This window comes from Eulemur rufifrons, unplaced genomic scaffold (assembly GCF_041146395.1).
Source record: "Eulemur rufifrons isolate Redbay unplaced genomic scaffold, OSU_ERuf_1 scaffold_34, whole genome shotgun sequence".
Taxonomy (NCBI): domain Eukaryota; kingdom Metazoa; phylum Chordata; class Mammalia; order Primates; family Lemuridae; genus Eulemur; species Eulemur rufifrons.
The window spans coordinates 2,052,051-2,070,099 of record NW_027182817.1 but is presented as its reverse complement, the minus strand read 5'-3'; positions in this window follow the sequence as shown (position 1 = coordinate 2,070,099).

Here is an 18,049-nt window from a genome sequence, read left to right as displayed (position 1 = left end):
TTTAACGATAACCCTAACACTAAACCCTAACCCTAAGCCCAACACTTAACCCGAATCCTATCCCTTAACCCTAAGCCTAACCCTAACCCCTAACCCTAAACCTAACACTGAACCCAACCCTAAACCTAACCCTAGCTCCTATCCCAACCCTAAGACCTAACCTTTAATGCTAACAGTAACCCTAACTACTAATCCCTAACCCCTAACCCTCCCTCTAACCCTAAACCCCTAACCCCAAACCCGTAACCCTAAACTTAACCCTAATTCTCATACCTCTTCCATTCTCAGCCTTAAGCAAACCTACAATACAGCCATGCCATTCCTGAGATGAGGCTCTGCCTGTGTCCCACATGTAGGTCTGGGCCAAATACAAAGAGTACGATGGTGTGATGTCACAGCGACCTGTCCACACCCTTCTCACCATAGATTAAACAAGTCCTGTGCCCTTATACTAACAGATAAATCTCAGTCCTAACACTAACACTAACCCCTAACCGTAAACATAAGCTCAGACTGTAACGCCGAACACTAACTCTAAAACCTTACCTTAAACCTGACCACTAACCCTAACACTAACCGCTAAACATAACCCTAACCATGAATCCTAAACCTAACCCTAAGCTCTACCCGTAACCACAACAATTAACTCTAACCCTAAAGGTTACATGAAGCCTTATTCCTAACCCTAACCCCACCCTAACCCATAATATTGACCCTTACCATTAACCATCACACTAAACCTTAACCATGACTCTAATCCTAATCTTTAACCATAAAGCTAACAGTGAAGCCTAACCCTGTGTCAAACACTAGACCCAAACATAAACCCTAACCCTCAAACTGAACCGTAAACCTAACTGTAACTGTTAAAACTAACATTAACCTTTAACCCTAACCCCTAACCCTAAGATGCCACCCTAACACGAATCTTGATCCCTAAACATTACCATAATCCTACCCCTAAATCTAATTCTCAGAGTTCTTGCTTTCTCAGAGTTAAGAAAGCCTACAATCCTCCCATGCCATGAGTAAAAGGGGGCTCTGCCACTGTGTCCTGCATGAAACCCAGGAGCCCATACCCAGCGTATGATAGAGTGGGTTCCCGGGGACAATCCCATCGCTATAATCCCCGCCCACCGCCAAGTGCATACAGGGCCCGTGCCCTAAGTATAATCAATACCCCTAACTGATAACCCTCACCCTGAACATAACACCTAACCCTGATCCTATTGCTCACCTGAAAACATAAATCTCCCCGTAACCCTAACTTATCCCCTTATCTTAACCTTAATGCATAACACCCTGAGAAGAAGCCCTATCCCATAATTCTAATCCTATCACCTGGTCATAACCGTAACACCTCATCCCTATTTCTAAAATGCCAACTCTAGCTTTCACCCTACCAAAAACCCTAACCCTAACCCAAACCCCTAACCCTAAGCCCTCACCCTATCACTAGTCTTCATCCCTAAACCGTACCGTAATCCTAACCCTAAATATAATTCTCAGACTTCTTGCTTTCTCGTTGTTTTGAAAGCCTACAATCCTATTAAGCCATGCATGAAAGCCGGCTCTACCTCAGTGTCCTGCATGAAACCCAGAGGCCCATACACTGCGTACGATAGAGTGGGTTCCCAGCGACCATCACAGACCCCTAATTTCGCCTTCTAGTGCATACAGGGCCTGTGACCTAAGCATAAACCCTACCCCTCACCCATAACCCTAACCCAGAACATAACAACTATCCCTGATCCTACCGCTCACCTTAACACGTAAACCTCACTGTAACCCTAACTTTAACCCCTTATCTTAACAATAATGCATGACACCCTGAGAACAAGCCCTATACCGTAATTCTAACCCTAACTCCTAGCCATAACCATAACACCTAATCCCTAATTCTGAAACGCCAACCCTAACCTTAACCCTACCAACAACTCTAACACTAACCCTAAACCCTTACCCTAACCCTACGCCTAAAAATAACCCTAAGCATTGATCCTTAGTCATAACCCCTAAACTTTAACCCTAACCCTTAACGCTAATCCCAATCCTAACCATTAAACATAACCCTAACTCTTAACGCTAACCGTAACCTTTACCCTAATGCCTAGAGATCTAACCCCAACACTGACCTACAGTTAACACTAACCCTAACACCTAATGCTAACTTTAAACCTGAACCATAAACCTAACCCTTAACCCTAACCCTATCCCAACCCCATAACCCTAACCCAAACTGTTAAGCCTCACCCTAACCCTTAACCCTGACTCTAACCCTAAACCTTAACCCTAACCCTGAACCCTAACCCTAAGCCTAACCCTTAACCCTAACCCTATCCCTTAACCCTGACACCTACAGCTAACACTAACCCCAAACCTAAACCTAACCCTGGCCCCCAAACCCACACTTAACACCTAACCACTAACACTAACTCTAACCCTAACCACTAATCCCTAGCACCTGACCCTGACTCGAAACTAACCCCTAACTCGAAACCCCTAACCCCAACCCTAACCCTAATTCTCACACTACTTCCATTCCCAGAGTGAAGCAAGCCTACAATACAGCCATGCCATGTGTGAGATGAGGCTCCGCCTGAGTCCTGCATGTAGGTCTTGTCCCAGGGCCCAGGGAATGATGTTGTGCTTTCGTGATGACTCCGACCACACCCCTCTCACTGTAGATTAACCAGGTCCTGTGCCCTTAAACTGACCGCTAAATCTAAGCCCTACCACCAACCCTAAACCTTTACCCTGAACTTAATCCCCGAGCCTAAAGCCCAACACTAACTCTAAACACTTACCCTTAACCTAATCCCTAACCCTAATGCTAACCCCTAAACGTAACCCCAACCATGAACAGTAAACCTAACCCTAACCTCTAACACAAAACCTAACACATAACTCTAACCCTAAAACTAACCCTAACCCTTAACCCTAAACCTAAACCCTAACCCTAACCCTTAACCTTAACCGTTAACTCTCATGCTAACCTTTAATCCTAACCCTAATCCTAATCTTCAACCCTAATCCTAACATTTAACCCTAACCCTGTACCAAACACTAATCCCTCATCTTAACCCTATCCGCAAACCTCAACCCTAAACGAACTGTAACCGTTAAACCTAAGAGTAACCTTAAACCCTAACCCTAATCCGTAACCCTAAGCCCTCACCGTAACACTACACTTCATCCTGAACCCTAACGATAATCCTAACTCTAAATTTAATTCTGAGACTTCTTGCTTTCTTAGAGTTTAGAATGCCTGCAATCCTCCCATGCCATGTGTGAAAGGAAGCTCTACCAATGTGTCCGGCATGAAACCCACGGGCCCATACCCAGAGTCTGATACAGTGGGTTCCCGGTGACAATGCCAGCCCCCTAAACTCCCCCTGGCTAACGCAGACAGGGCCCGTGAGCTAGGCATAAACAATACCTTTAACAGATAACCCTAACCCTGAACATAACACCTAATCCTGTTCCTATTTCTCCCCTTAACACGTACACCTGACCGTGAGCCTAACTTTAACCTCTTATTCTAATGTTAATGCATAACCTATTCCCCCAGAACATTCCCTATCCCATAATTCTAACCCTATCTCCTAGTGATAACTGTAGCACCTGACCCCTAACTGTAATTCTAAACTGCTAACCCCAACCGTAACCCTACCTACAACCCTAACACTGACAGTAACCCTTACTTCTAACCCCAACGCTATGCCTAACAAAAGCCCTAACCCTTCACCCTTCACCCTAACCCCTAAGCCTTACCCTAACACTTAACCCTAATCCCAATCCTAACCATTAAACATAACCCTGACTCTTAACCCTAACCCTAACCTTTGCCATAATGCCTAGAGATCCAACCCCAACAGGACCTACAGTTAACACTAACCCTAATCCCTAATGCTAACCTTAAACATGAACCATAAACCTAACCCTTAACCCTAACCCTATCCCTAACACCCTAACCCTAACCGTACCTGTTAACCCTCACCCTAACCCTTAACCCTGACCCTAATCCTAAACCTTAACTCTAAACCTGAATCCTAACCCTAAGGCTAACCCTTAACCCTAACCCTAACTGTAACCCTAAACATTATCATAATCCTACCCCTAAATCTAATTCTCGGACTTCTTGCTTTCTTAGAGTTTAGAAAGCCTAAAATCCTCCCATGCCATGAGTAAAAGGGGGCTCTGCAGCTCTCTCTTGCATGAAACCAGGAGCCCATACCTAGCATATGATAGAGTGGGTTCCCGGGGAAAATTTCATCCCCCTAACACAAGGCCCCCACCCAGTGCAGACAGGGCCTGTACGCTAAGTATAAACACTACCCCTAACAGATAACCCTCACCATGAACATAGCACCTGACCCTGATCCTATTGCTCACCTTAAAACATAAACCTCCCCGTAACCCTAACTTATCCCCTATCTTAACCTTAATGCATAACACCCTGAGAAGAAGTCCTATCCCATAATTCTAATCCTAATCCGTAGCCATAACTGTAACACCTCATCCCTAATTCTAAAATGCCAACCCTAACCTTCACCCTACCAACAACCCTAACCCTAACCCTAACCCCTAACCCTAAGTCTCACCCTATCACTAATCTTCATCCCTAAACCGTACAGTAATCCTAACCCTAAATCTAATTCTCAGACTTCTTGCTTTCTTAGAGTTTAGAAAGCCTGCAATCCTCCCATGCCATGTGTGAAAGGAGGCTCTACCACTGTGTCCTGCATGAAACCCACGGGCCCATACCCAGAGTCCGATACAGTGGGTTCCCGGTGACAATCCCAGCCCCCTAACCTCCCCCCAGCTTAACGCCGACAGGGCCCGTGCGCTAAGCATAAATGATACCTTTAACAGATAACCCTAACCCTGAACATGGCACCTAACCCTGTTCCTATTTCTCCCCTTAACACGTAAACCTCACCGTGAGCCTAACTTTAACCTCTTATCGTAACGTTAATGCATAACCCATTCCCTGAGAACATCCCCTATCCCATAATTCTAACCCTATCTCCTAGTCATCACTGTAACACCTAATCCCTAACCCTAATTCTCAACCGCTAAGCCTAACCGTAACGCTGCCTACAACCCTAACACTGACAGGAACCCTTACTTCTAACCCCAACGCTATGCCTAACAAAAGCCCTAACCCTTCACCCTTCACCCTAACCCCTAAGCCTTACCCTAACCCTTAACCCTAATCCTAATCCTAACCATTAAACCTAACCCTAGCTCTTAAAGCTAACCATAAACCTTACCCTCACGACTAGACCTAACCCTGACACTAACCTAACACCTAACCCTAACCATAACCCCTAAAGCTAACCCTAACCCTGAACCCTAAACCTAACCCTAACACGGAACCTTCACTATATCCCTAACCCCTAAGCCTAATCCTAACTGTTAACCCTCACCCTAACACTTAAACTGGACCATAACACTAAACATTAACCCTAACACTAAACTTTAACCCTAACAATAAGCCCAACACTTAACCCTAATCCTATCCCTTAACCCTAAGCCCTAACCGTAAACCTAACCCTAACCCCAACCCTAACCCTTAATCTTGACCCTTATCATTAACCCTCACACTAACCCTAATCCTAATCTTTAACCATAAAGCTAACACTGAAGCCTAACCCTGTGCCAAACGCTAAACCCAAACCTTAACCCTATCCCTGAAACTTAACCATAAACCTAACTGTAACTGTTAAACCTAACACTAACCTCTAACCCTAACCCCTAACCCTAAGACCCCACCTTAACACAAACCCTAACCCTAAACATTATCATAATCCTACCCCTAAATCTAATTCTCGGACTTCTTGCTTTCTTAGAGTTTAGAAAGCCTAAAATCCTCTCATGCCATGAGTAAAAGGGGGCTCTGCAGCTCTCTCTTGCATGAAACCAGGAGCCCATACCTAGCGTATGATAGAGTGGGTTCCCGGGGACAATCCCATCCCCCTAACCCCAGCCCCCCGCCCAGTGCAGACAGGGCCTGTACGCTAAGTATAAACACTACCCCTAACAGATAACCCTCACCCTGAACATAGCACCTGACCCTGATCCTATTGCTCACCTTAAAACATAAACCTCCCCGTAACCCTAACTTATCCCCTTATCTTAACCTTAATGCATAACACCCTGAGAAGAAGTCCTATCCCATAATTCTAATCCTAACCCCGAGCCATAACCGTAACACCTCATCCCTAATTCTAAAATGACAACCCTAACCTTCACCCTACCAACAACCCTAACCCTAACCCTAACCCCTAACCCTAAGCCTCACCCTATCACTAATCTTCATCGCTAAACCGTACAGTAATCCTAATCCTAAATCTAATTCTCAGACTTCTTGCTTTCTCAGAGTTTTGAAAGCCTACAATCCTACTAAGCCACGCATGAAAGCCCGCTCTGCCACAGTGTCCTGCATGAACCCCAGAGGCCCACACACTGCGTACGATAGAGTGGGTTCCCAGAGACCATCACAGACCCCTAACTTCGCCTCCTAGTGCATACAGGGCCCGGGCCCTAATCATAAACCCTACCCCACACCCATAACCCTAACCCAGAACATAACACCTAACCCTGATCCTACTGCTCACCTTAACACGTAAACCTCACCCTAACCCTAACTTAACCCCTTATCTTAACGAAAATGCATGACACCCTGAGAACAAGCCCTATACCGTAATTCTAACCCTAACTCCTAGCCATAACCATAACACCTAATCCCTAATTCTGAAACGCCAACCCTAACCTTAATCCTACCAACAACACTAACACTAACCCTAACCCCTTACGCTAACCCTACGCCTAAAAATAACCCTAACCATTGATCCTTAGTCATAACCCCTAAAGCTTAACCCTAACCCTTAACGCTAATCCCAATCCTAACCATTAAACATAACCCTAATTAATCCTAACCCTAACCTATACGCTAATGCCTAGAGATCTAACGCCAACACTGACCTACAGTTAACACTAACCCTAAACCCCTAATCCTAACCTTAACCCTGAACCATAAACCTAACCCTTAACCCTAACCTTATCCCTAACCCCCTAACCCTAACCCTAGCTGTTAAGCCTCACCCTAACACTTAACCCTGACTCTAACCCTAAACCATAACCCTAACCCTGAACCCTAACCCTAAGCCTAACCCTTAACCCTAACCCCTAACCCTAACGCTAACCCCAACCCTAAACCTAACCCTGGCCCCCTAACCCAGACTTAACACCTAACCCCTAACACTAACTCTAACCCTAACCACTAATCCCTAGCACCTGACCCTGACTCGAAACCTAACCCTTAACTCGAAACCCCTAACCCAAAACCTAACCCTAATTCTCACACTACTTCCATTCCCAGAGTGAAGCAAGCCTATAATACAGCCATGCCATGTGTGAGATGAGGCTCCGCCTGAGTCCTGCATGTAGGTTTTGTCCCAAGGCCCAGGGAATGACGTTGTGCTTTCGTGGTGACTCCGATCACACCCCTCTCACTGTAGATTAACCAGGTCCTGTGCCCTTAAACTGACCGCTAAATCTAAGCCCTACCACCAACCCTAACCCCTGACCCTGAACCTAAGCCCCGAGCCTAAAGCCCAACACTAACTCTAAACACTTACCCTAAACTTAATCCCTAACCCTAATGCTAACCCCTAAACGTAACCCTAACCGTGAACAATAAACCTAACCCTAATCTCTAACACACACCCTAACACATAACTCTAACCCTAAAACTAACCCTAACCCTTAACCCTAAACCTAAACCCTAACCCTAACCCTTAACCTTAACCGTTAACTCTCATGCTAACCTTTAATCCTAACCCTAATCCTAAACTTCAACCCTAAACCTAACACAACCCAAACCCTGTACCAAACCCTAACCCCTCATCTTAACCCTATCCGCAAACCTAAACCCCAATACGAACTGTAACCGTTAAACCTAAGAGTAACCTTAAACCGTAACCCTAATCTGCAACCCTATCCCCTCACCATAACACTACACTTCATCCTGAACACTAACCATAATCCTAACCCTAAATCTAATTCTCAGACTTCTTGCTTTCTTAGAGTTTAGAAAGCCTGCAATCCTCCCATGCCATGTGTGAAAGGAAGCTCTACCACTGTGTCCTGCATGAAACCCACAGGCCCATACCCACAATCCGATACAGTGGGTTCCCGGTGACAATCCCAGCCCCCTAACCTCCCCCCAGCATAATGAGGACAGGGCCCGTGCGCTAAGCATAAATGATACCTTTAACAGATAACCCTAACCCTGAACATGGTACCTAACCCTGTTCCTATTTCTCCCCTTAACACGTAAACCTCACCGTGAGCCTAACTTTAACCTCTTATCGTAACGTTAATGCATAACACATTCCCTGAGAACATCCTCTATCCCATAATTCTAACCCTATCTCCTAGTCATAACTGTAACACCTAATCCCTAACCCTAATTCTCAACCGCTAAGCCTAACCGTAACGCTGCCTACAACCCTAACACTGACAGGAACACTTACTTCTAACCCCATTGCTATGCCTAACAAAAGCCCTAACACTTCACCCTTCACCCAAACCCCTAAGCCTTACCCTAACCCTTAACCCTAATCCTAATCCTAACCATTAAACCTAAACCTAGCTCTTAAAGCTAACCCTAAACCTTACCCTCACGACTAGACCTAACCCTGACACTAACCTAACACCTAACCCTAACCAGAACCCCTAAAGCTAACCCTGAACCCTATCCCTAACATAGCAGTAAACTTTAACCCTAAACCTAAGCCCACCCCGTAACCCTAATCCTATCCTTTTACCCTAAAACTAACCCCTAAACCTAACCCCTATACCTCACCCTAACTCTAACCCCAATGCTAATTCTCACCATACCACTTCATAAAACACTAACTCCTAACCGCTAACCCTAACACTAACCAAAAACCCTAATCACTAATCCCTAACCCTAACGCTTAACCTTTACCCTAACCGTTAACCCTCACACTAAATCTTAACACTCACCCTAACCTTCACCTTTAACTCTAAGCCTAACCCTTAACCCTACAGTAAGGAAGACCCTTAATGCTAATGGGATCCCTTATCCCTAACCCTAACACTACAGCTAAAAATAACCCTAACCTTGGATCCTTAAACCTAACCCTTAACAATTACTTTAACCCCAAACCCTAACCCTAATCCTAAGAATGAAACCTAAACCTATCTCTTAACCCTAACGCTAGCCCTTACCCTAACGCCTAGATCTAACCCTAAATCTAACCTACCGCCTAATCTTAACCTTAAGCCCTAATGCTAACTCTAACCCTGAACCCTAAACCTACCCGTAACCCTTAACACTAACCCTATCCGTGAACCTTAACCCTGACCCTAACCGTTACCCGCACCCAAGCATTTAACCCTGACCCTAACCCTAATCCTTAATGCTAACCCTAACACTAAACCCTCACCCTAAGCCCAACACTTATCCCTAATCCTATCCCTTAACCCTAACCATAACCCTAATGCTACCCCCTAAACATAACCCTAACCGTGACCAGTAAACCTAACCCTAACCTCTATCACAAACCATAGCACATAACTCTAACCCTAAAACTAACCCTAACCCTAACCCTAACCCTAACCTTAAACCCTAACTCTTAACCTTAACCCTAAGCGTTAACTCTCACGCTAACCTTTAATCCTAACCCTAATCCTAATCTTCAACCCTAAACCTAACACTTAACCCTAACCCTGTACCAAACCCTAACCCCTCATCTTAACCCTAACCGTAAACCTCAACCCTAAACCAAAGTGTAACCGTTAAACCTAAGAGTAACCTTTAACCCTAACCCTATTCCCTAACCCTAAGCCCTCACCCTAACACTAAACTTCATCCTTAACCCTAACCATAATCCTAACCCTAAATCTAATTCTCAGACTTCTTGCTTTCTTAGAGTTTAGAAAGCCTGCAATCCTCCCATGCCATGCGTGAAAGAAGGCTCTACCACTGTGTCCTGCATGAAACCCACGGGCCCATACCCAGAGTATGATAGAGTGGGTTCCCGGGTACAATCCCAGCCCCCTAAACTCCCCCCGCCCGCCTACTGCAGACAGGGCCCGGGCGCTAAGCATAAACAATACCTTTAACAGATAACCCTAACCCTCAACATAACACCCAACCCTGTTCCTATTTCTCCCCTTAACACGTAAACCTCACCGAGCGCCTAACTTTAACCTCTTATCCTAACGTTAATGCATAACCCATTTCCTGAGAACAACCCCTATCCCATAATTCTAACCCTATCTCCTAGTCATCACTGTGACACCTAATCCCTAACCCTAATTCTAAACCGCTAACCCTAACCGCAACCCTACCTACAACCCTAACACTGACAGTAACCCTTACTTCTAACCCCAACGCTATGCCTAACAAAAACCCTAACCCTTGACCCTAACCCTTCACACTAACCCCTAACCCTTACCCTAACCCCTAACCCTAATCCTAATCCTAACCATTAAACCTAACCCTAGCTCTTAAAGCTAACCCTAAACCTTACCCTCACGACTAGACCTAACCCTGACACTAACCTAACACCTAACCCTAACCAGAACCCCTAAAGCTAACCCTGATCCCTATCCCTAACCCTAGCAGTAAACTTTAACCCTAAACCTAAGCCCAACCCGTAACCCTAATCCTATCCTTTTACCCTAAAACTAACCCCTAAACCTAACCCCTATACCTCCCCCTAACTCTAACCCCAATCCTAATTCTAACCATACCCCTTCATAAAACACTAACTCCTAACCGCTAACCCTAACACTAACCAAAAACCCTAATCACTAATCCCTAACCCTAACGCTTAACCCTTACCCTAACCGTTAACCCTCATCCTAAATCTTAACACTGACCCTAACCTTAACCTTTAACTCTAAGCCTAACCCTTAACCCTGCAGTAAGGAAGACCCTTAATGCTAATGGGATCCCTTATCCCTAACCCTAACACTACAGCTAAAAATAACCCTAACCTTTGATCCTTAAACCTAACCCCTAACACTTACTTTAACCCCAAACCCTAACCCTAATCCTAAGCATTAAACCTAACCCTATCTCTTAACCCTAACGCTAGCCCTTACCCTAACGCCTAGATCTAACCCTAAATCTAACCTACCGCCTAATCCTAACCTTAAGCCCTAATGCTAACACTAACCCTGAACCCTAAACCTACCCGTAACCCTTAACACTAACCCTATCCGTGAACCTTAACCCTGACCCTAACCAGTACCCGCACCCAAGCATTTAACCCTGACCCTAACCCTAATCCTTAATGCTAACACTAACACTAAACCCTAACCCTAAGCCCAACACTTATCCCTAATCCTATCCCTTAACCCTAACCCTAACCCTAATGCTAACCCCTAAACGTAACCCTAACCGTGACCAGTAAACCTAACCCTAACCTCTAACACAAACCATAGCACATAACTCTAACCCTAAAACTAACCCTAACCCTAAACCTAACCCTAAACCCTAACTCTTAATCTTAAGCCTAAGCGTTAACTCTCACGCTAACCTTTAATCCTAACCCTAATCCTAATCTTCAACCCTAAACCTAACACTTAACCCTAACCCTGTACCAAACCCTAACCCCTCATCTTAACCCTAACCGTAAACCTCAACCCTAAACCAAAGTGTAACCGTTAAACCTAAGAGTAACCTTTAACCCAACCCTCATCCCTAACCCTAAGACCTCACCCTAACACTAAACTTCATCCTTAACCCTAACCAGAATCCTAACCCTAAATCTAATTCTCAGACTTCTTGCTTTCTTAGAGTTTAGAAAGCCTGCAATCCTCCCATGCCATGCGTGAAAGGAGGCTCTACCACTGTGTCCTGCATGAAACCCACGGGCCCATACCCAGAGTATGATAGAGTGGGTTCCCTGGTACAATCCCAGCCCCCTAAACTCCCCCCGCCCGCCTAATGCAGACAGGGCCCGTGCGCTAAGCATAAACAATACCTTTAACAGATAACCCTAACCCTGAACATAACACCCAACCCTGTTCCTATTTCTCCCCTTAACAGGTAAACCTCACCGTGCGCCTAACTTTAACCTCTTATCCTAACGTTAATGCATAACCCATTTCCTGAGAACAACCCCTATCCCATAATTCTAACCCTATCTCCTAGTCATCACTGTGACACCTAATCCCTAACCCTAATTCTAAACCGCTAACCCTAACCGTAACCCTACCTACAACCCTAACACTGACAGTAACCCTTACTTCTAACCCCAACGCTATGCCTAACAAAAACCCTAACCCTTGACCCTAACCCTTCAGCCTAACCCCTAAGCCTTTCCCTAACCCTTAACCCTAATCCTAATCCTAACCATTAAACCTAACCCTAGCTCTTAAAGCTAACCCTAAACCTTACCCTCACGACTAGACCTAACCCTGACACTAACCTAACACCTAACCCTAACCAGAACCCCTAAAGCTAACCCTGAACCCTATCCCTAACCCTAGCAGTAAACTTTAACCCTAAACCTAAGCCCAACCCGTAACCCTAATCCTATCCTTTTACCCTAAAACTAACCCCTAAACCTAACCCCTATACCTCACCCTAACTCTAACCCCAATGCTAATTCTCACCATACCCCTTCATAAAACACTAACTCCTAACCGCTAACCCTAACACTAACCAAAAACCCTAATCACTAATCCCTAACCCTAACGCTCAACCTTTACCCTAACCGTTAACCCTCACCCTAAATCTTAACACTGACCCTATCCTTAACCTTTAACTCTAAGCCTAACCCTTAACCCTACAGTAAGGAAGACCCTTAATGCTAATGGGATCCCTTATCCCTAACCCTAACACTACAGCTAAAAATAACCCTAACCTTGGATCCTTAAACCTAACCCCTAACACTTACTTTAACCCCAAACCCTAACCCTAATCCTAAGCATTAAACCTAACCCTATATCTTAACCCTAACGCTAGCCCTTACCCTAACGCCTAGATCTAACCCTAAATCTAACCTACCACCTAATCTTAACCTTAAGCCCTAATGCTAACACTAACCCTGAACCCTAAACCTACCCGTAACCCTTAACACTAACCCTATCCGTGAACCTTAACCCTGACCCTAACCATTACACGCACCCAAGCATTTAACCCTGACCCTAACCCTAATCCTTAATGCTAACCCTAACACTAAACGGTAACCCTAAGCCCAACCCTTATCCCTAATCCTATCCCTTAACCCTAACCCTAACCCTAATGCTAACCCCTAAACGTAACCCTAACCGTGACCAGTAAACCTAACCCTAACCTCTAACACAAACCATAGCACATAACTCTAACCCTATAACTAACCCTAACCCTAACCCTAAACCCTAACTCTTAACCTTAACCCTAAGCGTTAACTCTCATGCTAACCTTTAATCCTAAACCTAATCCTAATCTTCAACCCTAAACCTAACACTTAACCCTAACCCTGTACCAAACCCTAACCCCTCATCTTAACCCTAACCGTAAACCTCAACCCTAAACCAAATTGTAACCGTTAAAGCTAAGAGTAACCTTTAACCCTAACCCTATTCCCTAACCCTAAGCCCTCACCCTAACACTAAACTTCATCCTTAACCCTAACCAGAATCCTAACCCTAAATCTAATTCTCAGACTTCTTGCTTTCTTAGAGTTTAGAAAGCCTGCAATCCTCCCATGCCATGCGTGAAAGGAGGCTCTACCACTGTGTCCTGCATGAAACCCACGGGCCCATACCCAGAGTATGATAGAGTGGGTTCCCGGGTACAATCCCAGCCCCCTAAACTCCCCCCGCCCGCCTAATGCAGACAGGGCCCGTGCGCTAAGCATAAACAATACCTTTAACAGATAACCCTAACCCTGAACATAACAACCAACCCTGTTCCTATTTCTCCCCTTAACACGGAAACCTCACCGTGCGCCTAACTTTAACCTCTTATCCTAACGTTAATGCATAACCCATTTCCTGAGAACAACCCCTATCCCATAATTCTAAGCCTATCTCCTAGTCATCACTGTGACACCTAATCCCTAACCCTAATTCTAAACCGCTAACCCTAACCGTAACCCTACCTACAACCCTAACACTGACAGTAACCCTTACTTCTAACCCCAACGCTATGCCTAACAAAAACCCTAAACCTTGACCCTAACCCTTCACCCTAACCCCTAAGCCTTACCCTAACCCTTAACCCTAATCCTAATCCTAACCATTAAACCTAACCCTAGCTCTTAAAGCTAACCCTAAACCTTACCCTCACGACTAGACCTAACCCTGACACTAACCTAACACCTAACCCTAACCAGAACCCCTAAAGCTAACCCTGAACCCTATCCCTAACCCTAGCAGTAAACTTTAACCCTAAACCTAAGCCCAACCCGTAACCCTAATCCTATCCTTTTACCCTAAAACTAACCCCTAAACCTGACCCCTATAACTCACCCTAACTCTAACCCCAATCCTAATTCTAACCATACCCCTTCATAAAACACTAACTCCTAACCGCTGACCCTAACACTAACCAAAAACCCTAATCACTAATCCCTAACCCTAACGCTTAACCTTTACACTAACCGTTAACACTCACCCCAAATCTTAACCCTCACACTAACATTAACCTTTAACTCTAAGCCTAACCCTTAACCCTACAGTAAGGAAGACCCTTAATGATAATGGGATCCCTTATCCCTAACCCTAACACTACAGCTAAAAATAACCCTAACCTTGGATCCTTAAACCTAACCCCTAACACTTACTTTAACCCCAAACCCTAACCCTAATCCTAAGCATTAAACCTAACCCTATCTCTTAACCCTAACGCTAGCCCTTACCATAACGCCTAGATCTAACCCTAAATCTAACCTACCGCCTAATCCTAACCTTAAGCCCTAATGCTAACACTAACCCTGAACCCTAAACCTACCAGTAACACTTAACACTAACCCTATCCGTTAACCTTAACCCTGACCCTAACCATTAGCCGCACCCAAGCATTTAACCCTGATTCTAACCCTAATCCTTAATGCTAACCCTAACACTAAACCCTAACCCTAAGTCCAACACTTAACCTAATCCTATCCCTTAACCCTAACCCTAACCCTAATGCTACCCCCTAAACGTAACCCTAACCGTGACCAGTAAACCTAACCCTAACTTCTAACACAAACCATAGCACATAACTCTAACCCTAAAACTAACCCTAACCCTAACCCTATCCCTAAACCCTAACTCTTAACCTTAACTCTAAGCGTTAACTCTCACGCTAACCTTTAATCCTAACCCTAATCCTAATCTTCAACCCTAAACCTAACACTTAACCCTAACCCTGTACCTAACCCTAACCCCTCATCTTAACCCTAACTGTAAACCTCAACCCTAAACCAAAGTGTAACCGTTAAACCTAAGGGTAACCTTTAACCCTAACCCTAAGCCCTAACCCTAAGCCCTCACCCTAACACTAAACTTCATCCTTAAGCCTAACCATAATCCTAACCCTAAATCTAATTCTCAGACTTCTTGCTTTCTTAGAGTTTAGAAAGCCTGCAATCCTCCCATGCCATGCGTGAAAGGAGCCTCTACCACTGTGTCCTGCATGAACCCACGAGCCCATACCCAGAGTATGATAGAGTGGGTTCCCGGGTACAATCCCAGCCCCCTAAACTCCCCCCGCCCGCCTAATGCAGACAGGGCCCTTGCGCTAAGTATAAACAATACCTTTAACAGATAACCCTACCCTGAACATAACACCCAAATCTCTTCCTATTTCTCCCCTTAACACGTAAACCTCACCGTGCGCCTAACTTTAACCTCTTATCCTAACGTTAATGCATAACCCATTTCCTGAGAACAACCCCTATCCCATAATTCTAACCCTATCTCCTAGTCATCACTGTGACACCTAATCGCTAACCCTAATTATAAACCGCTAACCCTAACCGTAACCCTACCTACAACCCTAACACTGACAGTAACCCTTACTTCTAACCCCAACGCTCTGCCTAACAAAAACCCTAACCCTTGACCCTAACCCTTCACCCTAACCCCTAAGCCTTTCCCTAACCCTTAACCCTAATCCTAATCCTAATCATTAAACCTAACCCTAGCTCTTAAAGCTCACCCTAAACCTTACCCTCACGACTAGACCTAACCCTGACACTAACCTAACACCTAACCCTAACCAGAACCCCTAAAGCTAACCCTGAACCCTATCCCTAACCCTAGCAGTAAACTTTAACCCTAAACCTAAGCCCAACCCGTAACCCTAATCCCATTCTTTTACCCTAAAACTCACCCCTAAACCTAACCCCTATACCTCACCCTAACTCTAACCCCAATCCTAAATCTAACCATACCCCTTCATAAAACACTAACTCCTAACCGCTAACCCTAACACTAACCAAAAACCCTAATCACAAATCCCTAACCCTAACGCTTAACGTTTACCCTAACCGTTAACCCTCACCCTAAATCTTAACACTGACCCTAACCTTAACCTTTAACTCTAAGCCTAACCCTTAACCCTACAGTAAGGAAGACCCTTAATGCTAATGGGATCCCTTATCCCTAACCCTAACACTACAGCTAAAAATAACCCTAACCTTGGATCCTTAAACCTAACCCCTAACACTTACTTTAACCACAAACCCTAACCCTAATCCTAAGCATTAAACCTAACCCTATCTCTTAACCCTAACGCTAGCCCTTACCCTAACGCCTAGATCTAACCCTAAATCTAACCTACTGCCTAATCCTAACCTTAAGCCCTAATGCTAACTCTAACCCTGAACCCTAAACCTACCCGTAACCCTTAACACTAACCCTATCCGTGAACCTTAACCCTGACCCTAACCATTACCCGCACCCAAGCATTTAACCCTGACCCTACCCCTAATCCTAAATGATAACCCTAACACTAAACCCTAACCCTAAGCGCAACACTTAACCCTAATCCTATCCCTTAACCCTAACCCTAATGCTAACCCCTAAACCTAACCATCACCGTGACCAGTAAACCTAACCCTAACCTCTAAAACAAACCATAGCACATAACTCTAACCCTAAAACGATCCCTAACCCTAACCCTAACCCTAAACCCTAACACTTAACCTTAACACTAAGCGTTAACTCTCACGCTAACCTTTAATCCTAACCCTAATCCTAATCTTCAACCCTAAACCTAACACTTAACCCTAACCCTGTACCTAACCCTAACCCCTCATCTTAACCCTAACCGTAAACCTCAACCCTAAACCAAAGTGTAACCGTTAAACCTAAGACTAACCTTTAACCCTAACCCTAATCCCTAACCCTAAGCCCTCACCCTAACACTAAACTTCATCCTTCACCCTAACCATAATCCTAACCCTAAATCTAACTCTCAGACTTCTTGCTTTCTTAGAGTTTAGAAAGCCTGCAATCCTCCCATGCCATGCGTGAAAGGAGGCTCTACCACTGTGTCCTGCATGAAACCCTCGGGCCCATACCCAGAGTATGATAGAGTGGGTTCCCGGGTACAATCTCAGCCCCCTAAACTCCCCCCGCCCGCCTAATGCAGACAGGGCCCGTGCGCTAAGCATAAACAATACCTTTAACAGATAACCCTAACCCTGAACATAACACCCAACCCTGTTCCTATTTCTCCCCTTAACACGTAAACCTCACCATGCGCCTAACTTTTACCTCTTATCCTAACGTTAATGCATAACCCATTTCCTGAGAACAACCCCTATCCCATAATTCTAACCCTATCTCCTAGTCATCACTGTGACACCTAATCCCTAACCCTAATTCTAAACCGCTAACCCTAACCGTAACCCTACCTACAACCCTAACACTGACAGTAACCCTTACTTCTAACCCCAACGATATGCCTAACAAAAACCCTAACCCTTCACCCTAACCCCTAAGCCTTACCCTAACCCTTAACCCTAATCCTAATCCTAACCATTAAACCTAACCCTAGCTCTTAAAGCTAACCCTAAAC